The 25,241-nt window shown below is 48.3% G+C and overlaps 1 protein-coding gene across 5 annotated transcripts in view; it reads right to left on the bottom strand.

Annotated features, from left to right (window-relative positions):
* The window catches only part of RHBDD1 (rhomboid domain containing 1), a 292,572-nt gene extending 280,780 nt beyond the window's left edge, over nt 1-11,792 (bottom strand). Inside the window, exon 1 of one of the 5 annotated variants that reach the window (XM_063916020.1) lies at nt 11,705-11,792. The gene's annotated coding sequence lies outside the window, so the exon portion shown is untranslated. Of the gene's footprint in view, nt 1-11,091; nt 11,321-11,704 lie in introns of those variants that run through there. The other 4 variants (XM_063916021.1, XM_063916019.1, XM_063916025.1 and 1 more) reach the window with 4 other exon arrangements.
* Between the last annotated feature and the right edge of the window lie 13,449 nt (nt 11,793-25,241).

Genomic DNA, 25,241 nt, shown 5'->3' with positions numbered 1-25,241 from the left:
TATGTGCAGTTATGCTTAGTTACCCTGTACTTGTCCTATTTTGTCTTCAACTGTAAGTCACTGTTTTCCTGTTTTGATTATGTAGTGTTCACTCTAGACTGTTTTAGCAGGGCGCCGCGCCCTGCCCGTTTTTTAGAAGGCAAAACCTGCCCTGCCCCTTTTGCGGCGCCCTGCTAGAACAGCCGCCCACTTCCTGCCCTCCCAGCGTGTAAAGATGCCATGCGCGCGGCATCCAATTACGCATTGGGAGAGAGCTGGAGGAAGCCCAGCACCGACGGAGGTGCTGGGCACGCCCCCAACAGTGACGTTGACGGCCACAGACGCCCTCTATAGCAGCATCTGTAGGCCGCACCGCCCACTAAAATGACGGGGCGTGGCCACGCCCCCTAATTTGCATGGCCGCGCGCCAATGTGCCCCTGAACTCCGGCGCCCTGCCCCTTCATCATCCTAGAAGGAACACTATTATGTTCATATGTACTCTGTAATTGGGCGCGGAGGAACCCTTGTGGCGCCATATAAATAAAGGATAATAATAATAATATGTACATGGAAATGGTGATTCCAGGAGACATAACAACTTTCCTAACCTGCCAGGACGGATAAACGTCAGAACTACCGACAATAAAGATAACAAGACTTTGGGGGTAATTCAGACCTGATCGCTGCTGTGCTAGTGTTCACGCTAGGCTGTTTTAGCAGGTCACCGCGCCCTGCCCGATTTTTTAAGGGCAAAGCCCGCCCTGCCATTTCTGCGGCGCTCTGCTAAAACAGCCGCCCGCTTTCTGCCCTCTCAGTGTGTAAAGATGCGGCATCCATTCACGCTGTCAGAGAGCTTGGGGGAAGCCCAGCACCACCGTAGGTGCTGAGCACGCCCCCAACAGTGATGCCGCCGGCCGCCCCCATCTGTGGACTGAACCGCCTACTTGTATTACGTGCAAGTGGTCACACACCCTATTTGTATGGCCACGCCCCTTTATGCGCTTGTGCCCCTCACGGACCTGCGCCCTGCCCTGCCCATCCGCTAGAGTGAACACTATGTGTATTTTCGCACAGCGGGCGATCAGGTCCAAACTGCACATGCATGTGCACCGCAATGCGCAGGTGTGTCGCACAGGTACAAAGCGGATCGCCGCTCAGCTATGGGTTTGTGCAGCGGATCCATCTGCACGGTCGATCGCAAGGAGACTGACAGGAAAAAAGCGTTTGTGGGTATCAACGGAACGTTTTCAGGGAGTGTCTGGAAAAACGCAGGCGTATCCATGCGTTTGCAGGGAGGGTTTCTGACAACAATTCCGGTCCCGGACAGGCTGATGTGATCGCAGCGGCTGAGTAAAGGGCCCCATACACTAGAACGATATGTCTGAGGCTGAAGTCGGGGGCGATTTCCCTTGAACTCTCCCGGGAGCTTCCCGGGAGTGATTCCATATAATTCCATACGATTTGGTACATTTTGCATGCAATAATAAGATTTTACTCACCGGTAAATCTATTTCTCGTAGTCCGTAGTGGATGCTGGAAACTCCGAAAGGACCATGGGAATAGCGGCTCCGCAGGAGACTGGGCACAACTAAAAGAAAGCTTTTAGACTACCTGGTGTGCACTGGCTCCTCCCACTATGACCCTCCTCCAAGCCTCAGTTAGGATACTGTGCCCGGAAGAGCTGACACAATAAGGAAGGATTTTGAATCCCGGGTAAGACTCATACCAGCCACACCAATCACACCGTATAACTCGTGATACCATATCCAGTTAACAGTATGAAACATAACTGAGCCTCTCAACAGATGGCTCATAACAATAACCCTTTAGTTAACAATAACTATGTACAATTATTGCAGACAATCCGCACTTGGGATGGGCGCCAAGCATCCACTACGGACTACGAGAAATAGATTTACCGTTGAGTAAAATCTTATTTTCTCTAACGTCCTAGTGGATGCTGGGAACTCCGAAAGGACCATGGGGATTATACCAAAGCTCCCAAACGGGCGGGAGAGTGCGGATGACTCTGCAGCACCGAATGAGAGAACTCAAGGTCCTCCTCAGCCAGGGTATCAAATTTGTAGAATTTAGCAAACGTGTTTGCCCCTGACCAAGTTGCAGCTCGGCAAAGTTGTAAAGCCGAGACCCCTCGGGCAGCCGCCCAAGATGAGCCCACTTTCCTCGTGGAATGGGCTTTTACTGATTTAGGATGCGGCAATCCAGCCGCAGAATGCTCCAGCTGAATTGTGCTACAAATTCAGCGAGCAATAGTCTGCTTAGAAGCAGGAGCACCTATTTTGATGGGTGCCTACAGGATAAAAAGCGAGTCAGTTTTCCTGACTCCAGCCGCCCTGGAAATATAAATTTTTTAAGGCCCTGACTACGTCCAGTAACTTGGAATCTTCCATGTCCCTAGTAGCCGCAGGCACTACAATAGGTTGGTTCAAGTGAAAAGCTGATACCACCTTAGGGAGAAACTGGGGACGAGTCCTCAATCCTGCCCTATCCATATGGAAAATCAGATAAGGGCTTTTACATGACAAAGCCGCCAATTCTGACACACGCCTGGCCGAAGCCAAGGCCAATAACATGACCACTTTCCACGTGAGATATTTCAAATCCACAGTTTTAAGTGGCTCAAACCAATGTGATTTTAAGAAACTCAACACCACGTTGAGATCCCAAGGTGCCACAGGAGGCACAAAAAGGGGGCTGAATATGTAGCACTCCCTTTACAAATGTCTGAACTCCAGGCAGTGAAGCCAGTTCTTTCTGGAAGAAAATCGACAGAGCCGAAATCTGGACCTTAATGGAACCCAAGTTTAGGCCCATAGTCACTCCTGACTGTAGGAAGTGCAGAAAACGACCCAGCTGAAATTCCTCTGTTGGGGCCTTCCTGGCCTCACACCACGCAACATATTTTCGCCAAATACGGTGATAATGGTTTGCGGTTACTTCTTTCCTGGCTTTTATCAGCGTAGGAATGACTTCCTCCGGAATGCCCTTTTCCTTTAGGATCCGGAATTCAACCGCCATGCCGTCAAACGCAGCCGCGGTAAGTCTTGGAACAGACAGGGCCCCTGCTGTAGCAGATCCTGTCTGAGCGGTAGAGGCCATGGGTCCTCTGATATAATTTCTTGAAGTTCTGGGTACCAAGCTCTTCTTGGCCCATCCGGAACCACGAGTATCGTTCTTACTCCTCGTTTTCTTATTATTCTCAGTACCTTTGGTATGAGAGGCAGAGGAGGGAATACATAAACCGACTGGTACACCCACGGTGTCACTAGAGCGTCCACAGCTATTGCCTGAGGGTCCCTTGACCTGGCGCAATATCTAGTTTTTTGTTTAGGCGGGACGCCATCATGTCCACCTGTGGCCTTTCCCAACGGTTTACCAACAGTTGGAAGACTTCTGGATGAAGTCCCCACTCTCCCGGGTGTAGGTCGCGTCTGCTGAGGAAGTCTGCTTCCCAGTTGTCCACTCCCAGAATGAACACTGCTGACAGTGCTAAGACGTGATTTTCCGCCCATCGGAGAATCCTTGTGGCTTCTGCCATCGCCATCCTGCTTCTTGTGCCGCCCTGTCGATTTACATGGGCGACTGCCGTGATGTTGTCTGAATGGATCAGTACCGGCTGGTTTTGAAGCAGAAGCCTTGCCAGACTTAGGGCATTGTAAATGGCCCTCAGTTCCAGAATATTTATGTGTAGGGACGACTCCTGACTTGACCAAAGTCCTTGGAAATTACTTCCCTGTGTGACTGCCCCCCAGCCTCGAAAGCTGGCATCCGTGGTTACCAGGACCCAGTCCTGTATGCCGAATCTGTGGCCCTCTTGAAGATGAGCACTCTGCAGCCACCACAGTAGAGATACCCTGGTCCTTGGAGACAGGGTTATCAGCCGATGCATCTGAAGATGCGATCCCGACCACTTGTCCAAGAGGTCCCACTGAAAGGTTCTTGCATGGAACCTGCCGAATGGAATTTTGCTTCGTAAGAAGCTACCATTTTTCCCAGGACTCGTGTGCAGTGATGCACAGATACCTGTTTTGGTTTCAGGAGGTCTCTGACTAGGGATGACAGCTCCTTGGCTTTCTCCTGCGGGAGAAACACTTTTTTCTGTTCTGTGTCCAGAACCATCCCCAGGAACAGTAGGCGTGTGGTAGGAACCAGCTGTGACTTTGGAATGTATAGAATCCATCCGTGCTGTTGTAGCACTTCCCGAGATAGTGCTACTCCGACCAACAACTGCTCCTTGGACCTCGCCTTTATAAGGAGATCGTCCAAGTACGGGATAATTAAAACTCCCTTTTTTCGAAGGAGTATCATCATTTCTGCCATTACCTTGGTAAAGACCCTCGGTGCCGTGGACAGTCCAAACGGCAGTGTTTGGAATTGGTAATGGCAAACCTGTACCCCAAATCTGAGGTACTCCTGGTGAGGATGGTAAATGGGGACATGTAGGTAAGCATCCTTGATGTCCAGGGATACCATGTAATCCCCCTCCTCCAGGCCTGCAATAACCGCCCTGAGCGATTCCGTCTTGAACTTGAATTTTTTTATGTATGTGTTCAAGGATTTCAAATTTAAAATGGGTCTCACCGAACCGTCCGGTTTCGGTACCACAAACAGTGTGGAATAGTAACCCCGTCCTTGTTGAAGTAGGGGCACCTTGACTATCACCTGCTGGGAATATAGCTTGTGAATTGCCTCTAGCACAGCCTCCCTGCCTGAGGGAGTTGTCGGCAAGGCAGATTTGAGGAAACGGCGGGGGGGAGACGCCTCGAATTCCAGCTTGTACCCCTGAGATACTACTTGAAGGATCCAGGGATCCACCTGTGAGCGAGCCCACTGATCGCTGAAATTTTTGAGGCGGCCCCCCACCGTACCTGGCTACGCCTGTGGAGCCCCCGCATCATGCGGTGGACTCAGAGGAAGCAGGGGGAAGAATTTTGATTCTGGGAACTGGCTGACTGGTGCAGCTTTTTCCCTCTTCCCTCGTCTCTGTGCAGAAAGGAAGCGCCTTTGACCCGCTTGCTTTTCTGAAGCCGAAAGGACTGTACCTGATAATACAGTGCTTTCTTAGGCTGTGAGGAAACCTGAGGTAAAAATTTTTCTTCCCAGCTGTTGCTGTGGATACGAGGTCCCAGAGACCATCCCCAAACAATTCCTCACCCTTATAAGGCTCTATGTGCCTTTTAAAGTCAGCATCACCTGTCCAGTGTCGGGTCTCTAATACCCTCCTGACAGAATGGACATTGCATTAATTCTGGATGCCAGCCGGCAAAATATTCCTCTGTGCATCCCTCATATATAAGACGACGTCTTATGTTCGCAAAATAGTATCCCTGTTTGACAGGGTTACAGACCACGCTGCAGCAGCACTATCTGCAGGTCTCAGTCTAGTACCTGAGTGTGTAAATACAGACTTCAGGATAGCCTCCTGCATTTTATCAGCAGGTACCTTCAAAGTGGCCGTATCCTAAGACGGCAGTGCCACCTTTTTTGACAAACGTGTGAGCGCCTTATCCACCCTAGGGGAAATCTCCCAGCGTAACTTATCCTCTGGCGGGAAAGGGTACGCCATCAGTAACTTTTTAGAAATTACCAGTTTCTTATCGGGGGAACCCACGCTTTTTCACACTTCCTTCACTCATTTGATGGGGGAACAAAACACTGCCTGCTTTTTCTCCCCAAACATAAAACCCTTTTTTAGTGGTACTTGTGTAACACATTTTTTATTGCCGGGATCATGTAACGGATGTTCCTAGTGGACTGTGTATATGTCTCAACCTCGTCGACACTGGAGTCAGGCTCCGTGTCGACATCTGTGTCTGCCATCTGAGGGAGCGGGCGTTTTTGAGCCCCTGATGGCCTTTGAGACGCCTGGGCAGGCGCGGGCTGAGAAGCCGGCTGTCCCATAGCTGTTACGTCATCCAGCCTTTTATGTAAGGAGTTGACACTGTCGGTTTATACCTTCCACCTATCCATTCACTCTGGTGTCGGCCCCACAGGGGGCGACATCACATTTATCGGCATCTGCTCTGCCATCACATAAGCCTCCTCATCAAACGTGTCGACACAGCTGTACCGACACACCGCACACACACAGGGAATGCTCTGACTGAGGACAGGACCCCACACAGCCCTTTGGGGAGACAGAGAGAGAGTATGTCAGCACACACCAGAGCGCTATATAATTTAGGGATTAACACTATATTGAGTGAATTTTTCCCAATAGCTGCTTGTATATACAATATTGCGCCTAAATTTAGTGCCCCCCCTCTCTTTTTAACCCTTTGAGCCTGCAAACTACAGGGGAGAGCCTGGGGAGCTGTTTTCCAGCTGCACTGTGAAGAGAAAATGGCGCCAGTGTGCTGAGGGAGATAGCTCCGCCCCTTTTTCACAGACTTTTCTCCCGCTTTTTTATGGATTCTGGCAGGGGTATTTATCACATATATAGCCTCTGGGGCTATATATTGTGATATATTTGCCAGCCAAGGTGTTTTTATTGCTGCTCAGGGCGCCCCCCCCCCAGCGCCCTGCACCCTCAGTGACCGGAGTGTGAAGTGTGCATGAGGAGCAATGGCGCACAGCTGCAGTGCTGTGCGCTACCTTGGTGAAGACTGATGTCTTCTGCCGCCGATTTTCCGGACCTCTTCTTGCTTCTGGCTCTGTAAGGGGGACGGCGGCGCGGCTCCGGGAACGAACACCGAGGCCAGTTCCATGCAGTCGATCCCTCTGGAGCTAATGGTGTCCAGTAGCCTAAGAAGCCCAAGCTAGCTGCAAGCAGGTAGGTTCGCTTCTTCTCCCCTTAGTCCCTCGATGCAGTGAGCCTGTTGCCAGCAGGTCTCACTGTAAAATAAAAAACCTAAAATAAACTTTCTTTCTAGGAGCTCAGTAGAGCCCCTAGTGTGCATCCAGCTCGGCCGGGCACAGAAATTTAACTGAGGCTTGGAGGAGGATCATAGTGGGAGGAGCCAGTGCACACCAGGTAGTCTAAAAGCTTTCTTTTAGTTGTGCCCAGTCTCCTGCGGAGCCGCTATTCCCATGGTCCTTTCGGAGTTCCCAGCATCCACTAGGACGTTAGAGAAATATCGTATGCGATCCCAGCCATGCCTGCAGGAATCAACATATCACGATTGCAGCACTAACAATCTAGGGGAGCCGATCCGACCCTAACGGGGCTGCGCATCGGATCGGATACACAGACAAAATGCCCGATTTCACCCAATATATCGGCCCGAATTGGGCTGAAATCGAGCATTATCGTTCTAGTGGGATTCCTGTCTATAGACAGATAGTTAAAAGATAGACAGTCATTAGTTAGACAATATATGGTCGACAGTCAAAAGTCAGACAGGGTCAAAAGTCAGACAAGGTCAAAAGTCAGAAAAGAATTAATTGGGTGCCGCACAGGACTACGTACAATCTTTTTGTAATGGGCTCTTTAACAGATTTGTCCCTTGTGACCAACAGTGCATTTGCATAAGAGATGCCTGTAAATGGTATTCAAGGATTTATTATTGTTGGTGGTGCACCCAGAGTCAAAGGTACACAGTATTGTTTAAGAAGGAAAGAGAGACTCTGTGTTGGGGCACGCTTATATAAAACTTAACTTTTAATTAGAATAGGATAAAAAAGTAGTACATTGACAGACACACACATATATATCTATAGAAGTAGTCCTATGAGAAGAGGACAAGAAAAATCTAGACCTCTCTCTACTTTTTATCTTAGAAATCTAAGTGTAGATTCTAAAGAAATTTAGAATCTACACTTAGATTTCTAAGATAAAAAGTATAGAGAGGTCTAGATTTTTCTTGTCCTCTTCTCATAGGACTACTTCTATAGATATATATGTGTGTGTCTGTCAATGTACTACTTTTTTATCCTATTCTAATTAAAAGTTAAGTTTTATATAAGCGTGCCCCAACACAGGGTCAAAAGTCAGACAGTCAAAAGTCAGACAGGGTCAAAAGTCAGACAGTCAAAAGTCAGACAGGGTCAAAAGTCAGACAGTCAAAAGTCAGACAGGGTCAAAAGTCAGACACAAAAAAAATGTTTGATTTTTCTGTTTTTTTACAACTTTTGCCTCATTTACTATCCATGTCACACAAACTATTACCTTTTAGTAAAGTTGTGGTGAGCGTAGCGGAGCGGAATGAGACACCGAGCCCGAAGCGTGGCGAGCGGACAAATTTCACCAATTTTGGGTTAAAAATGTTTAAAAACACACACAAAAAATATTTTTTTGTGTGTCTGACTTATGACCCTGTCTGACTTTTGACCCTGTCTGACTTTTGACTGTCTGACATTTGACTGTCTGACATTTGACCCTGTCTGACTTTTGACCCTGTCTGACTTTTGACTGTCTGACTTTTGACCCTGTCTGACTTTTGACTGTCGACCATATAGTGTCTAACTAATGACTGTCTATCTTTTAACTGTCTATGAGCTATACCACACCCGTATGGGGCCTTTAAGTCCTGGGCTGCGCAGAGACTGCACAAGATCTGTTTGCACAGCTCTGCTACACATGCGTTCGCACACTTGCACAGCTAAAATACACTGCCCCTGTAGCCGACGACTATCTGATCGCAGAAGAGCAAAAAACGCTTGCTAGTGATCAGGTCTGAATTAGGTCCTTTGTATTTCACATCATGGAGCAGTCAGCACAGTATCCAACCTAAACCCCATTCGGAACTGGACAGAAGGGTGAGAGCAAAGCAACCCACAAGTGCAAAACATTTGTGGGAACTTCTGCAGCAGTATGGGGAAGAATTTCCCAAGCAATGTGTGATTTCTATTGTAGAAAGAATGCCACAAGTGTGTCCAGCCATTATATCTGCAAAAAGTGGCTACTTTCAGGAGTCAAAGATTTAGATTACATTTTAGTAAAATGATTTTATCATTTATTTTTCACCTCTAATTGGTTATTTGTTCTATACTTTCATTTCAGAGACAATAAATTTCAATAAGAACAGCAAAAAAGGGGGCATCCTAAAACTTTTGTCCTGTAGCACAAGTACTTGCTGGATCAGTGTACAATACAGGACCCATTCCAGGTTACACGTAATTTGCCTACTTGATGACCTGTATAATGCTTTCTCCGTGCTGGCTCCAGTATGAGATCCTGACGTATGATATCCCGGCAATCAAAATACCGACGTCGGGATACAGGAGTTTCAAATACCAACAGGGGTAAGTAACAGGTGCTCCACCCTCTCCCCACCCCCCTAACCCTCCCTACCCGCAGCCTAACCCTAACCTCCCCCCTTTGTGAATAACCCTAACCACACCCAGTGTTGGCATTCAGACTAGTGTCGGGATCCAGGTGTCGGTATTCTGCCAGGTTCCCGACAGCTGAAAACCTGACTGCTTCCCGCTCGCTCCTTGTATAAAACAGAGGTAGTTTCAGCATTGTGTATTATAACTGTACCTATAACTTGCCCATACCCTGGAAGCTCAGTTACCATGTATCGCCTAGTCCTTTGTGGTCCTACTCTGGCATACTTGCCTACCTGACCCTCTCCATGAGGGAGAAAATGCTCTGTTCCTGGACTTTCCTGGTAATGTATGATTGCCATCACCTGTGGTGATACATCTTTCTTATCAATTACCTAGCTCACCACAGGTGATGGCAATCATACATTACCAGGAAAGTCCAGGAACAGAGCATTTTCTACCTCATGGAGAGGGTCAGGTAGGCAAGTATGTACTGTGGTTATATGTTGCGGCAGCGCTGGCGGTCCAGTGCTACAGTATGGTTGGTTTTAAATCGGAGTGGGAGAAGGGACCTTCTGACGTCACTAGGGGAGGAGACACGCCACCAGGGGGAGGAGCTACGGCCGAACAGGGTACCCGAAAAGTACCCTGGCGGGCTCGCTTCGCTCACCCCGCTCCGCTTGCCACTGGGTTACTAAAGGTAATAGTTGGTGGGGTGGATAGTAGAGGATACTATCCCGCTGGCCTAGCTCCTCCGACTTGTGTCGTGGCTCCTCCCCTTGATGTAAAAGGTCTCTTAGGCCACTTGAACCTTGCATCTACCACTACAGTATATGGTCCCATGACTGGTTCATCTGGGTACAATACAGAGCCCATTTCCTGGTGTCACAATATCACAGTGCCTAACAACTAAGGGTGTGTACACACGGTGAGATATTTTCTTTCGATTTTGACTATATAGTCAAAATCGCAAGAAAAGTTAGTGAAGATCGCAAGGTGAAAGTCACCTTGCGATCCCGATGCGCGGTCCCGCCAGGTCGGCATCGCAAGAAAAGAGTGACTGTGCAGGCAAGTAAATCCTTGCTAGATAGGTGTACTATCTAGTTCATCTGACATGTCAATGACATCTCACATAAGCCAAAATCTCACATAAGCCAAAATCGTAAGCACACATAGGGGGTCATTTCGAGTTGATCGTAGCTGTGCTAAATTTAGCACAGCTACGATCGTTAACTCAGACATGCGGGGGGACGCCCAGCACAGGGCTAGTCCGCCCCGCATGTCAGTGCCGGCCCCCCACCCGCACAAATACAAAAGCATTGCGCCTTTGTATTTGAGGAGTAACTCCCGGCCAGCGCAGCTCCTGCAGCTGGCCGGGAGTTGCTCGTCCCTCCCGCTGGCCGCAGTGGCCGCCCCCTCAACGGTCCAGCCACACCTGTGTTGGCCGGACCGCTCCCACTAAATGCCGACTTAACGCCGTCGTTCAGCCCCCTCCCGCCTAGCGACCGCCTCTGTCTCAGAGGCGATCGCTAGGTAACGAAAGCTGCCATGCGCACTGTGGTGTTGACGCAGTTCCGACCCGATCGCTGCGCTGCGACAAACTGTAGCGAGCGATCGGATCGGAATGACCACCATAGTCCACATCTCAAGAAAAGTTAGTCAAAATCTGTGCTATCTGGGCTCCAGGGAGTTCAAGGGAAATCGCAAGTGAAACTCGGCCATAGCAAGGATCTCAAAGTGTGTACACACCCTAACTGCAGTATAATAGTGACTATACAATTCAGAGCCCAGATCCATTGGCAAGTACAAGGTGGTGTACTACTTCCATATATTGCACAGTGTTACCCTATAGAAGCCTAGGCTCTGTGATAGTTTTCTCTTACTTACGCTCCTACTTGGGAACCAGGTCACTCACTATCAGCCAATAGCAGCGCAAATACCATAGCGCAGCACCCAGTGAGGAGGAGGAAGTAATTGGCAGTCGCACGCAGCAGCCAGGGCGCATCACGTGACCCCCTCCCCCACCACCACAGCGGCGGTGCTGCACCTCCGTTTCTCCTGAGTACTGCCCAGCAGCAAGCTGAGTACCCGCAGGATAGAGCTAGCACGTTAGCTCTAGTGCCCTCTGACTTTTAGACCTGATAACCGGAATGCTGAGGCTACCGGGGGACGAAACACAAATATGACATAGAGAGGACTACATATCCCGTCATGCTCTACAAAGTCTATTCAAAAACAACAAACTTTATCGCAACGTTTTTTTCTAACAAAGTAAGAAAAAGCAAGCATGGCTTGTATAATGTGAAACTAAAGCTAGGTACACTAGCATAAGACATATCGTAAGCTGTATTGTACTAAATATAGGGCTGCAAACAAAAATCAGCAAGTCCAAATCTTCCATAAGGCTGGATACACTCTTATAGATATATCTGCAGATCAATTGATTTGCAGATACATCTACAGGCGGATCGGGTAGTGTGTTGCGCTTACATTTACCTCCCAACACGACCCCTTCCAGAAGGGACAGAATTTTCTGCTTCTGGACTTCCCTCTTAATTTATGATTCCTGCTACTGTTTTGAACAGGTTAATGGATAAGAAAGGTGTTTCAGCACAGGTGATGGCAATCATAAATTAAGAGGGAAGTCCAGGAGCAGAGCATTCTGTCTCTCCTGGAGAGGGTCATGTTGGAAGGTTTGAACTGGATGGCCATTTACATGCACCCACCCAGTTGCCCTGTCAATCACCACCGATTTCCCTTGAACTCCCCCAGAGCCCATATACAGTAGTACAGATTTTGACTATCTGTACTTTTGACTTTGACTATGTGAGATTTTGACTATACTTTGTACTAGATAGTACACTAGATACATACCCTCCAACATGACCCGCCCTTTCTTATCATTTAGCTAGTTCAACACAGGTGATGGAAATCATAAATTAAGAGGGAAGTCCAGAAACAGAGCATTTTGTACCTAGTGGGGCGGGTCATGTTGGAGGGTCTGTAGATAGTCAAGATTGACTTGCGTGCACAGTCTATCTAGTCCTGCGATACCGACCCGTGGGAGTGCGCATCGAGATCGAATCGGTATCGCAAGCTGCCTAATACCTTCAGATGTGCACTAAGTTTCCTTAAGATTTTTACTACAGATGGAGCCGCGCTCATCTGAGGCGGCACCATCGCAAATGAGCACTCCCGGCGTGACTAGGCGATCCGTTCGCCTAGTCACGCCGGGAGTGCACAGAGACGCTCCCATTCAGAGCGTCTCTGTCCGGGCGCACGGACGGAGACGCTCTCGATTCAATTGAATGGGGCCCGCGTCTACGACGCACTCGGGCCCGGGCGGGCAGGGACGCGATAGGCGTACCCGGGCGTGCGTGCCTAGTCACAGACAGAGCCACGACTTACGTGGCTCCATCTGTATATAGTCAAAATCTAACCGATTTATCTCACCGTGTGTACACACCTGAAGTGTACAGGTGGTCAGCGGGTCGCCTGTACACAGTATATACCGGCTGTGCTGCAGGGCTGATGCGATATGTCTGTGAACAACGTCGTTCACAGGCATATCTATGGTACACACTGGTCGACGTATCAGTAGCGTGTAAGCACAATACACTGCCTTATCTGGCTGTAGATGTACAGGTATCTGTAGATCAGTTGATTTGCAGATATATCTATGAGTGTATCCAGCCTTTACGGAAGCTCTGGACTTGCTGATTTTTGTTTGCAGCCCTATAATTAGTACAATACAGCTTATGATATATCTTATAGTAGTATTCCCAGCTTTAGTTCCACATCATTCAAGCGTATAGATGCACTTACGACGCAAGATGACTGAACCATATTGAATCGAGCCCTTAGTTATGAAAAGAGCAGGTTTTGAGGGATGTCATGCTTTACTGGAGATTGTGGTAACACTTTGTGACACTCATCCATAATTCCCTAGTGTCACACGTCATTTGTGATGAGGGAGGGAAGAATTTTGGCAGTGTTTGGTTTTTATTTACACTAATGAATTACACAGGTTCTGTGGCTAACAGATTTCAAGCCTGCGTTTCGCCTGGTTTTAATTAGCCACAGAACCTGTGTAATCAATGAGTGTCCTGGTTTGAAGGGACAGTATTGTAAGCCTATTTTTATTTATTTAACAACTTTTTGAACATTTGAATACATTTTTTTATTGCCCAAGAAATATTATGTGGGCAGTACAGTAGCACAGCATTTCGCAGCAGTGGAGTAGGGATGGCCATCAGCACCACACCCATCGATGGTTGCCATTGATTGTTATCTACCATCTATTGTTCCCACTATTGAATAGCTGCGCATGTGCAGAAGAGGCTGTTGCTGGAGCTAGAGTCAGCCAGCAGAAGTACCCTCTGCGCATGCACGGCGTAGTGGCTACCCGTTCACTGAGCAAGTGATGGAAAAGACAGAGGTGACAATACACGCCCACATAGGCAGGGCAAGAGGCAGGCTGCCGCCTTCACTGTCAATGCAGATGGATACTGTGGGAGGGGTGGGGCTGCTGAGTGCTGACCAACAGGCGACATCTTCTGCTTCTGCCACTGGCTATGCTGCCGTGAATACTCCTCTAAAGAAGACTATTAGAATGCAACAGCGGGCAGCACTAGTGAGTCAACACAATAAAAAAACAATCAACATCAGCCACACAGCCACCATCGATGACAGAAACCAACTGGTTCTGTGCCATCATCAGTAAAAGTATTCAACATCAGCCATAATCCATCGATAAATTCTAAAGATCAATGGCCGATGGGCATCTCTACACTGGAGTCATGTACCACCCACTAAAAGCTCACGCTTAACAGTAAACCCTTTTCAGCACCGATGAGCCCCACTGTACTGTGGTATCCGTTCACATGGTCGACCATGTTATGGTTGACAGTCATTAGGTCGACCACTATTGGTCGACATTGACATGGTCGACATGGACACATGGTCGACACATGAAAATGGACGACACATGAAAGGTCGACACTTGAAAAGGTCGACATGAGTTTTTTTAACTTTTTTTGCTTTTGGGGAACTTTTCCATACTTTACGATCCACGTGGACTACGATTGGAACGGTAATCTGTGCCGAGCGAAGCGGTAGCGGAGCGAAGGCACCATGCCCGAAGCATGGCGAGCGAAGCGAGCCATGCGAGGGGACGCGGTGCACTAATTGGGGTTCCCAGTCACTTTACGCAAAAAACGACACCAAAAAAAGTTAAAAAACTCATGTCGACCTTTTCATGTGTCGACCATTATCATGTGTCGACCATGTGTTCATGTTGACCATGTCAATGTCGACCAATAGTGGTCGACCTAATGACTGTCGACCATAACATGGTCAACCATTCATACCGGAACCCTGTACTGTAGGTGGGAATCCTGGTTTTGGATTTATAACCACTGCTGATGTTAAATGTGTTTTAGTTGCATTGTAAATGGGTCTGACAGCAGAAACCATTGGGCTTAATTCATCATCTGATTGCAGCAAATTTGGTAGCTAATGGGCAAAACCATGTGCACTGCAGGGGGGGCATATATAACATTTGCAGAGAGAGTTAGATTTGGGTGGAGTGTGTTCAAACCAGTGGCGGAAGTTCCGGAGGCAATGGAGTCGGTCGCCGCCGGGCTCCAGCACTGAGGGGGGTACACGGACCGACCGTCTCCATTGCCTCTGGTTAGCTCCACGTCTTGCGTCTGTGCGGTAGCCACTTGTAATGTGCTGACCGCATCCCATCTAGTGCAGCGCTGCAGTGCAGCACTGTGTCACTCCACAACGACTGTCGAAGGCGGAGTTTTCCGGGACTGTCAGGCAATGCGCCTGCCTCCTGACAGTCCCCCAGCCTGTCTCCTGGAAGCTCTATCTTCCTCTGCCGCCCGCCCCCCCCCTCCCCCGGGTGCCTCATGCTGGGCGGGAAGTACTCCCTCCGCAGTCTGCTCTCTGAGCCAGCTGTCCTGGAGTCTGTTGGTGTCGGATGGTTGCTTCTAGGTGAGGAGCGACAGCGGAGGATGCAGTGTTTGGGGATCTAACTGTATGTGTCATTTATATTATATATGGGACTCTGTATATGTGTATAGTATGTATGTATATAGGGCTGTGTGTGTGTGTGTGTGTGTGTGTGTGTGTGTACAGTATGTATGTATGTATGTATATGGGGCTGTGTGTGTGTGTGTGTGTACAGTATGTATGTATGTATGTATATGGGGCTGTGTGTGTGTACAGTATGTATATCTGTGTGTATGTATGTATATGGGGCTGTTTGTGTGTATATAGGGCTGTGTGTGTGTGTACAGTATGTATGTATGTATATGGGTGTGTGTGTGTGTGTGTGTGTGTGTGTGTGTGTGTGTGTGTGTATAGTATGTATGTATATGGGGCTGTGTGTGTGTGTATATAGGGCTGTGTGTGTGTGTACAGTATGTATGTATGTATGTATATGGGGCTGTGTGTGTGTATATAGGTCTGTGTGTGTGCAGTATGTATGTATGTATGTATGTATATGGGACTGTGTGTGTGTGTGTATATAGGGCTGTGTGTGTGTACAGTATGTATGTATGTATATATATGGGGCTATGTGTGTGTGTACAGTATGTATGTATATATATGGGGCTGTGTGTGTGTGTGTGTGTGTGTGTGTGTGTGTGTGTGTGTATAGGGCTGTGTGTGTGTGTGTGTGTGTGTGTGTGTGTACAGTGGGGGTCATTCTGAGTTGTTCGCTCGTTGCCGATTTTCGCTATACTGCGATTAGTCGCTTACTGCGCATGCGCAAGGTTCGCAGAGCGCATACGCTTAGTTATTTTACACAAAAGTTAGATATTTTACTCACGGCATAACGAAGCTTTTTCATCGCTGTGCTGATCGTAGTGTGATTGACAGGAAGTGGCTGTTTCTGGGCAGAAACTGGCCGTTTTATGGGAGTGTGCGGAAAAACGCAGGCATTTGAGTTGCAAAACGCAGGAGTGGCTGGAGAAACGGGGGAGTGGTTGGGCAAACGCTGGGTGTGTTTGTGACGTCAAACCAGGAACGAAAAGGACTGAGCTGGTCGCAATGGCTGAGTAAGTCTGGAGCTACTCAGAAACTGCTAAGAATTTTCTATTCGCAATTCTGATAATCTTTCGTTCGCAATTCTGCTAAGCTAAGATACACTCCCAGAGGGCGGCAGCTCAGCGTGTGCAATGCTGCTAAAAGCAGCTAGTGAGCGAACAACTCGGAATCACCCACAGTATGTATGTATATGGGGCTGTGTGTGTGTATATAGGGCTGTGTGTGTGTACAGTATGAATGTATGTATGTGTGTATGTATATAGGGTTGTGTGTGCATGTGTATATATATGAGGCTGTGTGCGTGTGCACATATGCTACTAGAAAAATATATACAATGAAGGCGCACAATTGTATGGACAAATAAAAAAATAATTTTACTAAAAAATAATAAGCAGCTGCTGGTTTGATTAAAAAATACTATTGTTTAATTATATTAAAATATGTTTGCTAAAAATAGCTCATTAAAAGAGTGATTTATCAAACGCATACATGAACAAGTGGGAAATCATTGCACTGTGTGTCCCACATAGAATAAATATCAGTTTTTAATAAATAAACAATAGTGTTTGCTAATCAAACCAGCAGCTGCTTATTATAATTTTTTAGATTTTTTTTTTATTTGTCCATTCAATTGTGCGCCTTCATTATATATCTATTTTGTTTTTCTTTTATCTTTTTTTTTTTAAAAATCTGTTTATTGTTTTATTTAGTTTATCTATTTCTAGTACCTATTGGCTGATGGATACCCAGATCCACTTTGTGAGGGCAGCCATCAGATGGTGATTAATATAATTACATTTACTTTTTATAAATTTAGAGCCCAGTTTGATATTGCGTGCACATATGGAGCTGTGCATGTCCGCATATGGGACTGTGCGTGTATGGGGCTGTGCATGTATGGGGCTGTTTGTGCATATGTGGCTGTGTGCAGTGGCGGAAGTATTGGAGACAATGAAGTCAGTCGCCAGTTCAGAAAGGGGCACCCTGACCTTTTTACATTGCCTCTGGTGAGCTCCCTCCAGTCTCTGTGCACCAGCCACTATGTGTATGGACAACGCTGCAGTAGCAGTGCACAGCAGCATCATTCTAAAATCTCAGTGGCTGGGAGGAGGTGGTGCTTGCCGATAGTGTCAGGCACCCGACAGGGTTGGTTCTAAATCGGAGTGGGAGAAGGGACCTTCTGACATCACTAGGGGGGGAGACACGTCACCAGGGGGAGGAGCTACGGCTGAATAGGGTACCCGAACAGTACCCTCGCGTGCTCGCTTCGCTCGCCACCGGGTTACTAAAGGTAATAGTTGGTGGTGTGGATAGTAGAGGAACTATCCCACTGGCCTAGCTCCTCCTTGTGTTGTGGCTCCTCCCCCTGACGTAAAAGGTCCCTTAGGCCACTTGAATCTAGCGTCTACCCTCCCGACAGCCTTGCTGCCCGTCTCCTGCAGCCCACCAGCTTTCTTATTCCACCAATTCCCCCTCCAAATGGCTCATGCTGCTTAGGAAGGTTCTCTTGGAAGATGCCTTTCATTCATATCTGCTATAGGTGAGGAGGCTGTCTGTATATGTGGCTGTGTGTGTATATGTGGCTTACTGTGTGTATGTATATACAGTATGTGGCTGTCTGCTTCTGTGGCAATGTTTGTATGCGTGTGTGTATATGTGGCTGTGTGTGAGCAGGGAGGGGGCACGCTATTGTCTAATTCGCCTCCGGGCAACTTGTTTGAACTTACGCCCCTGGTTCAAACTGAAATCTAAATTGCAGTGTAAAAATAAAGCAGGCAGTATTTACCGTGCACAGAAACAATATAACCCACCCAAATCTAACTCTCTGCAAATGTTATATCTGCCCCATCTGCAGTGCACATGGTTTTGCCCAACTGCTAATAAATTTGCTGCTGCGATCAACTCTGAATTACCCCCTATGTATGTGTTTGTGCATATGTGGCTGTGTGCAGTGGCGGAAGTATTGGAGACAATGAAGTCAGTCGCCAGTTCAGAAAGGGGCACCCTGACCTTTTTACATTGCCTCTGGTGAGCTCCCTCCAGTCTCTGTGCACCAGCCACTATGTGTATGGACAACGCTGCAGTAGCAGTGCACAGCAGCATCATTCTAAAATCTCAGTGGCTGGGAGGAGGTGGTGCTTGCCGATAGTGTCAGGCACCCGACAGGGTTGGTTATAAATCGGAGTGGGAGAAGGGACCTTCTGACGTCACTAGGGGGGAGACACGTCACCAGGGGGAGGAGCTACGGCTGAATAGGGTACCCGAACAGTACCCTCGCGTGCTCGCTTCGATCGCCACCGGGTTACTAAAGGTAATAGTTGGTGGTGTGGATAGTAGAGGAACTATCCCACTGGCCTAGCTCCTCCTTGTGTCGTGGCTCCTCCCCCTGACGTAAAAGGTCCCTTAGGCCACTTGAATCTAGCGTCTACCCTCCCGACAGCCTTGCTGCCCGTCTCCTGCAGCCCACCAGCTTTCTTATTCCGCCAATTCCCCCTCCAAATGGCTCATGCTGCTTAGGAAGGTTCTCTTGGAAGATGCCTTTCATTCATATCTGCTATAGGTGAGGAGGCTGTCTGTATATGTGGCTGTGTGTGTATATGTGGCTTACTGTGTGTATGTATATACAGTATGTGGCTGTCTGCTTCTGTGGCAATGTTTGTATGCGTGTGTGTATATGTGGCTGTGTGTGAACAGGGAGGGGGCACGCTATTGTATAATTCGCCTTCGGGCAACTTGTTTGAACTTACGCCCCTGGTTCAAACTGAAATCTAAATTGCAGTGTAAAAATAAAGCAGACAGTATTTACCATGCACAGAAACAATATAACCCACCCAAATCTTACTCTCTGCAAATGTTATATCTGCCCCACCTGCAGTGCACATGGGCCCTCATTCCGAGTTGTTCGCTCGGTATTTTTCATCGCATCGCAGTGAAAATCCGCTTAGTACGCATGCGCAAAGTTCGCACTGCGACTGCGCCAAGTAACTTTACTATGAAGAAAGTATTTTTACTCACGGCTTTTTCTTCGCTCCGGCGATCGTAATGTGATTGACAGGAAATGGGTGTTACTGGGCGGAAACACGGCGTTTCAGGGGCGTGTGGCTGAAAACGCTACCGTTTCCGGAAAAAACGCAGGAGTGGCCGGAGAAACGGTGGGAGTGCCTGGGCGAACGCTGGGTGTGTTTGTGACGTCAACCAGGAACGACAAGCACTGAACTGATCGCACAGGCAGAGTAAGTCTGAAGCTACTCTGAAACTGCTAAGTAGTTAGTAATCGCAATATTGCGCATACATCGGTCGCAATTTTAAGAAGCTAAGATTCACTCCCAGTAGGCGGCGGCTTAGCGTGTGTAACTCTGCTAAATTCGCCTTGCGACCGATCAACTCGGAATGAGGGCCATGGTTTTGCCCAACTGCTAATAAATTTGCTGCTGCGATCAACTCTGAATTACCCCCTATGTATCATACATCTCCCAGTCAGTCCGCAGCTCCTGTAACCAATCAGGAGCCACCCTGGGCTGCATTCACAAACCCACTGGGTACTCTGGTGGAACACCTTACGCCCCCTATGGGACCACTTGTGCCATTACAGCCACAAATTGTCCCTATGGTTAATCCGCCTTGGGCGGAAAATTTGTCTAACCAGTTGCAGAAATTAAATCATTCCTTGGTCAGACAAAAATTTACTCCAGGTCACTCTAGTGTCTCTGGGTCATCTAAGTGGTCTGCTTCCTCCTCACAATCCACTAATCTCTCAGATGTTTAATCTGAAGAGGAGGGGGAGCATATTGTCCTGTCAGACACTGAATCAGATGTTTCTGACGAGGATTCTACATTGCAAATTGATGTCCCTGACCTTGTGGTTGCTCTTAATCAAATCCTACAAATCACTGATGATGAGGATTCCACTACTGTGGCTAAGAAAACTGATATGTTTAAATGGCAGAAGATGGTTAAAAATCTATTACCTCATTCTGACCATTTGATGGACATAAAGTAGGATCCCTGGTCTAATCCAGGGAAGAAATTCCCTCTGTCTAAACGGGCCATGGCTCGCTATCCTCTCGTAACAAGTGGGAAAATTCACCGCCGGTGGATTCTCATTTCACCCGCCTAGTGGTGTCGTCCACTCTGCCTGTCACCACTATCTCTTCACTGAAGGAACTGACAGATAAGCGTGAGGAGGGATGCCTGAAATCTATTTACTCCCTTACAGGTGCTTTACATAGACCCACTATTGTGGCCTCTTGGGCTGCAAAAGGAATTGAAGCATGGGTTCAAGCATTAGAGGAAGAGCTGCCCGAGGATATATTTGGCAATGCCAGACAATATCTGTCTCACATTACCACCTCCACCTATTACATTGAGGAGGCATCCTCTGAGGTGGGTGTGTTGGCAGCCAAGGCGTTGACTACCGCTGTCCTGGCTCACTGTATTCTGTGGTTGAGGTCATGGAAGGTGGACCTAGACTCCAAAAGACCTTGTAGGTACTCCCCTTTAAGGGGGACATTTTGTTTGGGGAAGAGGTAAATAAAATTGTGTCTGAATTGGCGGCTGCCTAGACTGCCTTTCTTCCAAATACTAATCCTTCTGCACAGAAGGCTAAAGGTACCACTTTTCATGCCTTTCGGCCTCAAGGGAAAGCAAAAGGTCAGGCATACCCGAGATAATCTCGTGCTCCCAAAACCACAAAGCCCAAGGCAAAGCAGTCCTGGGCAGCCCATTAGCCTGCCGCTAAACAAGACAAGCCTGCCGCATGACGGAGCGGGCCTCCCCCTGGGGGACTCCAGGGTGGAAGGCCAACTTCTGCAGTTCATCCAGGTCTGGTTAATGAACACTTCAGATGCATGGGTGCGAGAAATTGTCTCTCACGGGTACGCAGTGTCCTTCAAGAGACGTCCCCCTCGCTAGTTTTGCTCCAAGGTTATCCCTTCGGATCCGTTAAAGGCGCAAGCTTTGCAAAAGAGTGTGAGTTCTCTCCTGAATATAGGAGTGGTAGTGCCGGTTCCCCTGGCCCAGAGAGACAGAGGTTACTACTCGACCCTGTTTCTAGTTCTGAAGCCCAATGGGTCTTTCCAGCCTATACTCAACCTCAAATCGCTGAACAAGTTTGTGAGAGTGTCCAAGTTCCGTATTGAAACACTGCACTCAATTATACTGGCTATGGAACTCGGAGACTATGTGGTATCCCTGGATATACAGGATGCGTACCTGCATATACCTATTGCCATGTCGCATCAGCAGTATCTGCTGTTTGCTATTGGCAACCTCCACTATCAGTTCCCGGCTCTGCCATTTGGACTGGCTATGGCTCCTTGGATCTTCACCATGGTCGTAATGACGGCCCAACTCCGTCGCCAGGGAGTCAGGATCCTGCCGTATCTGGATGACTTGCTGATTCTGGCAAACTCCCATGATGTCCTCCTCAGTCATCTACAACTGACGGTAAGCTTCCTACAAGCCCACGGGTGGCTCATCAATTGGAAGAAATCCTCGCTGGTCCCAGCTCAGAGAATGGTGCAACTGGGGGCACTCCTGAACACACACAGTCAACGACTGTTTCTGTCTCCAGAAAAGTCCTGAGACTTCAAGACAGGATAAGATGCTTTCTTTGTCGCCCCAGAGTGTCGATACACTCGGCGATGCAAGTACTTGGCCTGATGGTGTCGTCATTCGACATGGTAGAGTACGCTCAATTTCATTCTCGCCCTCTGCAGAGGTTAATCCTTTCCAAGTGGGACGGCTCATCGGATCAGATCTCACATGATCACTTTGACTCCGAAGGTGCGTCTGTCGCTGACCTGGTGGCTACAGGACCAACAATTGAGCAGGGGCCATCCCTTCTGGATCCCCGACTGGGTCCTGCTGACAACGGATGCCAGTCTGAGGGGATGGGGTGCGGTGTTGGAGCAACACTCTTTTCAGGGTCGCTGGACCAAGGAGAAGTCACTCCTCCCAATAAACTTTCTGGAGTTGCGGACGGTGTTCAGTGCATTGACTCTCGCCTTGCTTCTGGTACAGAACAGGCCGGTTCAAGTACAGTCAGACAATGCCGCTACGGTGGCATACATAAACCATCAAAGCGGCACCCGAAGCCACATGGCTATGATGGAGGTGTCAAATATCCTTCGTTGGGCGGAACGACATCTGTCAGCAATATCGGCAGTGTTCATTCCGGGCATCCTAAACTGGGAAGCGGACTTCCTCAGTCGCCAGGACGTGCATGCCAGAGAGTGGAGTCTTCATCCAGAAGTCTTTCAACTCCTAGTGGACAAGTGGGCTGCACAGGGCCATGTAATTCGCTGTCTCCAGGACCTCTCCTCTCGGCTGGATGGAATCCAAACAACCCTTCGTGGTTCAGGGGCGTCCAGTGTGCCGACTGCAGTACATTTGGTGGTATCCCCACCCACTATTCCCGTTTCCGCTCCTCGTCTCCATTTACCAACACCTGATACTCCTCTTCAGGTATCTGATTCAAGAGAACTCTCTGACATTTTTGTGAAAGACATTCCTGTTGAGGGGATGAGCTCCTCTGTTCATCATTCCCGGTCCTCACTGTTCCCTGTCGCTTGTAAATTTGAATATTTAAGGATTCTCAATCAACTGTTGGAACAGTTACAAGACCTTCTCTCTAGCATTGTTCCGATTATTTCAAAGTGTCTCAGTGATACTCCTAATATCTCTGCTCCTATCTCCATGAAAGCCTTCCCACAGTCTGCTGAGAACAAAGATACGACAGCTGTCAATCTCTCTATGTCCAAGTCGTTTCCCCTTGCACCAAGTAAAGATACGTTCCAGAGTAAGCCCCGGTCTAGACTTTCTGAAGGGGGGGTTCTGATCACTTTATTAAAGACTGCTCTCTCCGTAAGCCAAGGAAGTGTGTTAGATCTCCACATCACAGCATTCATAGTTACAAACCTTCCTATGTGGAATCTTCAGCTCCTTCTGATCCCGTCAGGAACAATAAGAAGGTTGCTCAAAGAGAAACCCAATTCTACAATTGGGGTCCTGTGACCAGGAGCCCCATTTCCAATTCTGGGAAATAAAAGCAATTAAGTAAGACTTTCTTCACCAGAGGGAAGTCAAACTCTGCAGCCCAAGGTGGGGCGTCTGTTTCTGCAGCCCAAGGTGGGGCGTCTGTTTCTGCAGCCCAAGGTGGGGCGTCTGTTTCTGCAGCCCAAGGTGGGGCATTTGTTTCTGCAGCCCAAGGAGGGGCGTCTGTGTCTACAGCCCAAGGAGGGGCGTCTGTGTCTACAGCCCAAGGAGGGGCGTCTGTGTCTACAGCCCAAGGAGGGGCATCTGTGTCTACAGCCCAAGGAGGGGCGCTGCGTCTACAGTCCAAAGAGGGGCGTCTGTGTCTACAGCCAAAGGAGGGGCGACTGTGTCTACAGCCCAAGGAGGAGCGTCTGTGTCTACAGCCCAAGGAGGGGCGTCTGTGTCTACAGCCCAAGGAGGGTGTCCAATGTTCAAGCTCTAGTAGGGGCATATGAGTCTTCATCTCAAAAAGGATTATCTGATCTGTCAACCCCAGGAGGGGTGCTGGAGATAACAACCCTGAGAGAGGTGTCTGATTCGTCAACCCCGGGAGGGGTCACCAAAGTTTCAGCCCCAAGGGAAGTATCCAGAGCCAAGTTCCCAGATGGAAATTTTTGTGCTACAGATGCAGTTATGAACTCCTGTTTGCCGCCTTCAGAGAGCACCACCCTGTTGGCATCCAGCATTGCCCAGGTCCAGGATGGTCTAACTGAACACTCGGATACCACTCATTCCGGTTCTAACCGGATTCTGACTACTTCTTCAGTTCTAGCTGATTCAACTGTCTCCAGACTCAATCCGGTTCCATCCATCTGTCTGAAGATTCCTTCAGTTCCAGCCGATTCCAATATCTCTGTACCCAATCCGGTTCTATCGGTAGGTCCAAAGACTCTTTAGTTCCAGCTGATTCAACTGTCAATCCGAAGACTACTCCGGTCCCAGTCGGTTCAAGCTTTTCCGGACCCAATCCGGTCCCATCCGTCTGTCCGGATCAGCCTCCTTCGGTTCCAGCCGATTCCAGTACCTTCGGATCTAATCCGATCCTATCCGTCGGTCCAAAGTCTCCGCCAGTCTCAGCCGGTTTAAGTTTGTCTGGGCTCAATCTGGTCTCGTCCATAAGTCCGGCACAGTCTCCTCTGGTACCAGCCAGTTCAAGTTCATCAGGATTCAATCTAGATCCTTCCGTTTGTTCAAGTAAAGAACTTACCTGTCCCAATAAAGGACTTTCATCTTCCAGTCTCAAGAATAGACTTCCGTCTGTCTCCATGTCTATTTGCTCATCAACAAGTCCAGGGTCTCCAGCTACCAGTCTAATTCAAGAGTCTAAGTCTTTGTCTACTGATCAGACTGCCAAGTGTTCATCTGAAGTTTTTCCATCTGTTCTTTTGAGGGAGATTAAATCCAATTTCGTGCTCTAACACGTCAGTACCTTTCGGATATTGAGTCAGAATCATCTGATGACATCACTCCATCTAATGCTATCAAGTATTTCCTTCACGCTTTCAGGGGCAAAGCGTTGGAGTGGACTACTCCTCTTATTGACTCCAACGATCCTATACTAACTGATCTCCCTGCTTTCATTAAAGCCGTTCAACTGGAATTTGCCACAAAACTGACTGTCCGAATCCGTCCATTGCGAGCTCATCCGCAGCATCATTACCTGTGCAAGATTAGGGTATCAAAGACTTCCAAGTTGCCAAGGAAAGAAATACAGCAAAACCAGTTCAAGAACAACGGTCTGCTGATTTAAGACTTGGTTGCGTTTCCCTTGATTCTGGTTCGTCATGTAGTTCGAAATTCTGTGAAGTGCAGTCTGGCGTAGCACTTCTCTCCACTAATGTAAATGTTCCCATGCTCACTCTGGACTTGGACTCAGATTCCGAAGGTGGCCTCTAACATTCAAGTATACCTCAGCCCCTACAACTGAGGCTTCCAGTAG

The sequence above is a fragment of the Pseudophryne corroboree genome, chromosome 4 (genome assembly GCF_028390025.1).
Source record: "Pseudophryne corroboree isolate aPseCor3 chromosome 4, aPseCor3.hap2, whole genome shotgun sequence".
Lineage (NCBI taxonomy): Eukaryota > Metazoa > Chordata > Amphibia > Anura > Myobatrachidae > Pseudophryne > Pseudophryne corroboree.
This window is presented reverse-complemented; position numbering and strand designations above follow the sequence as displayed.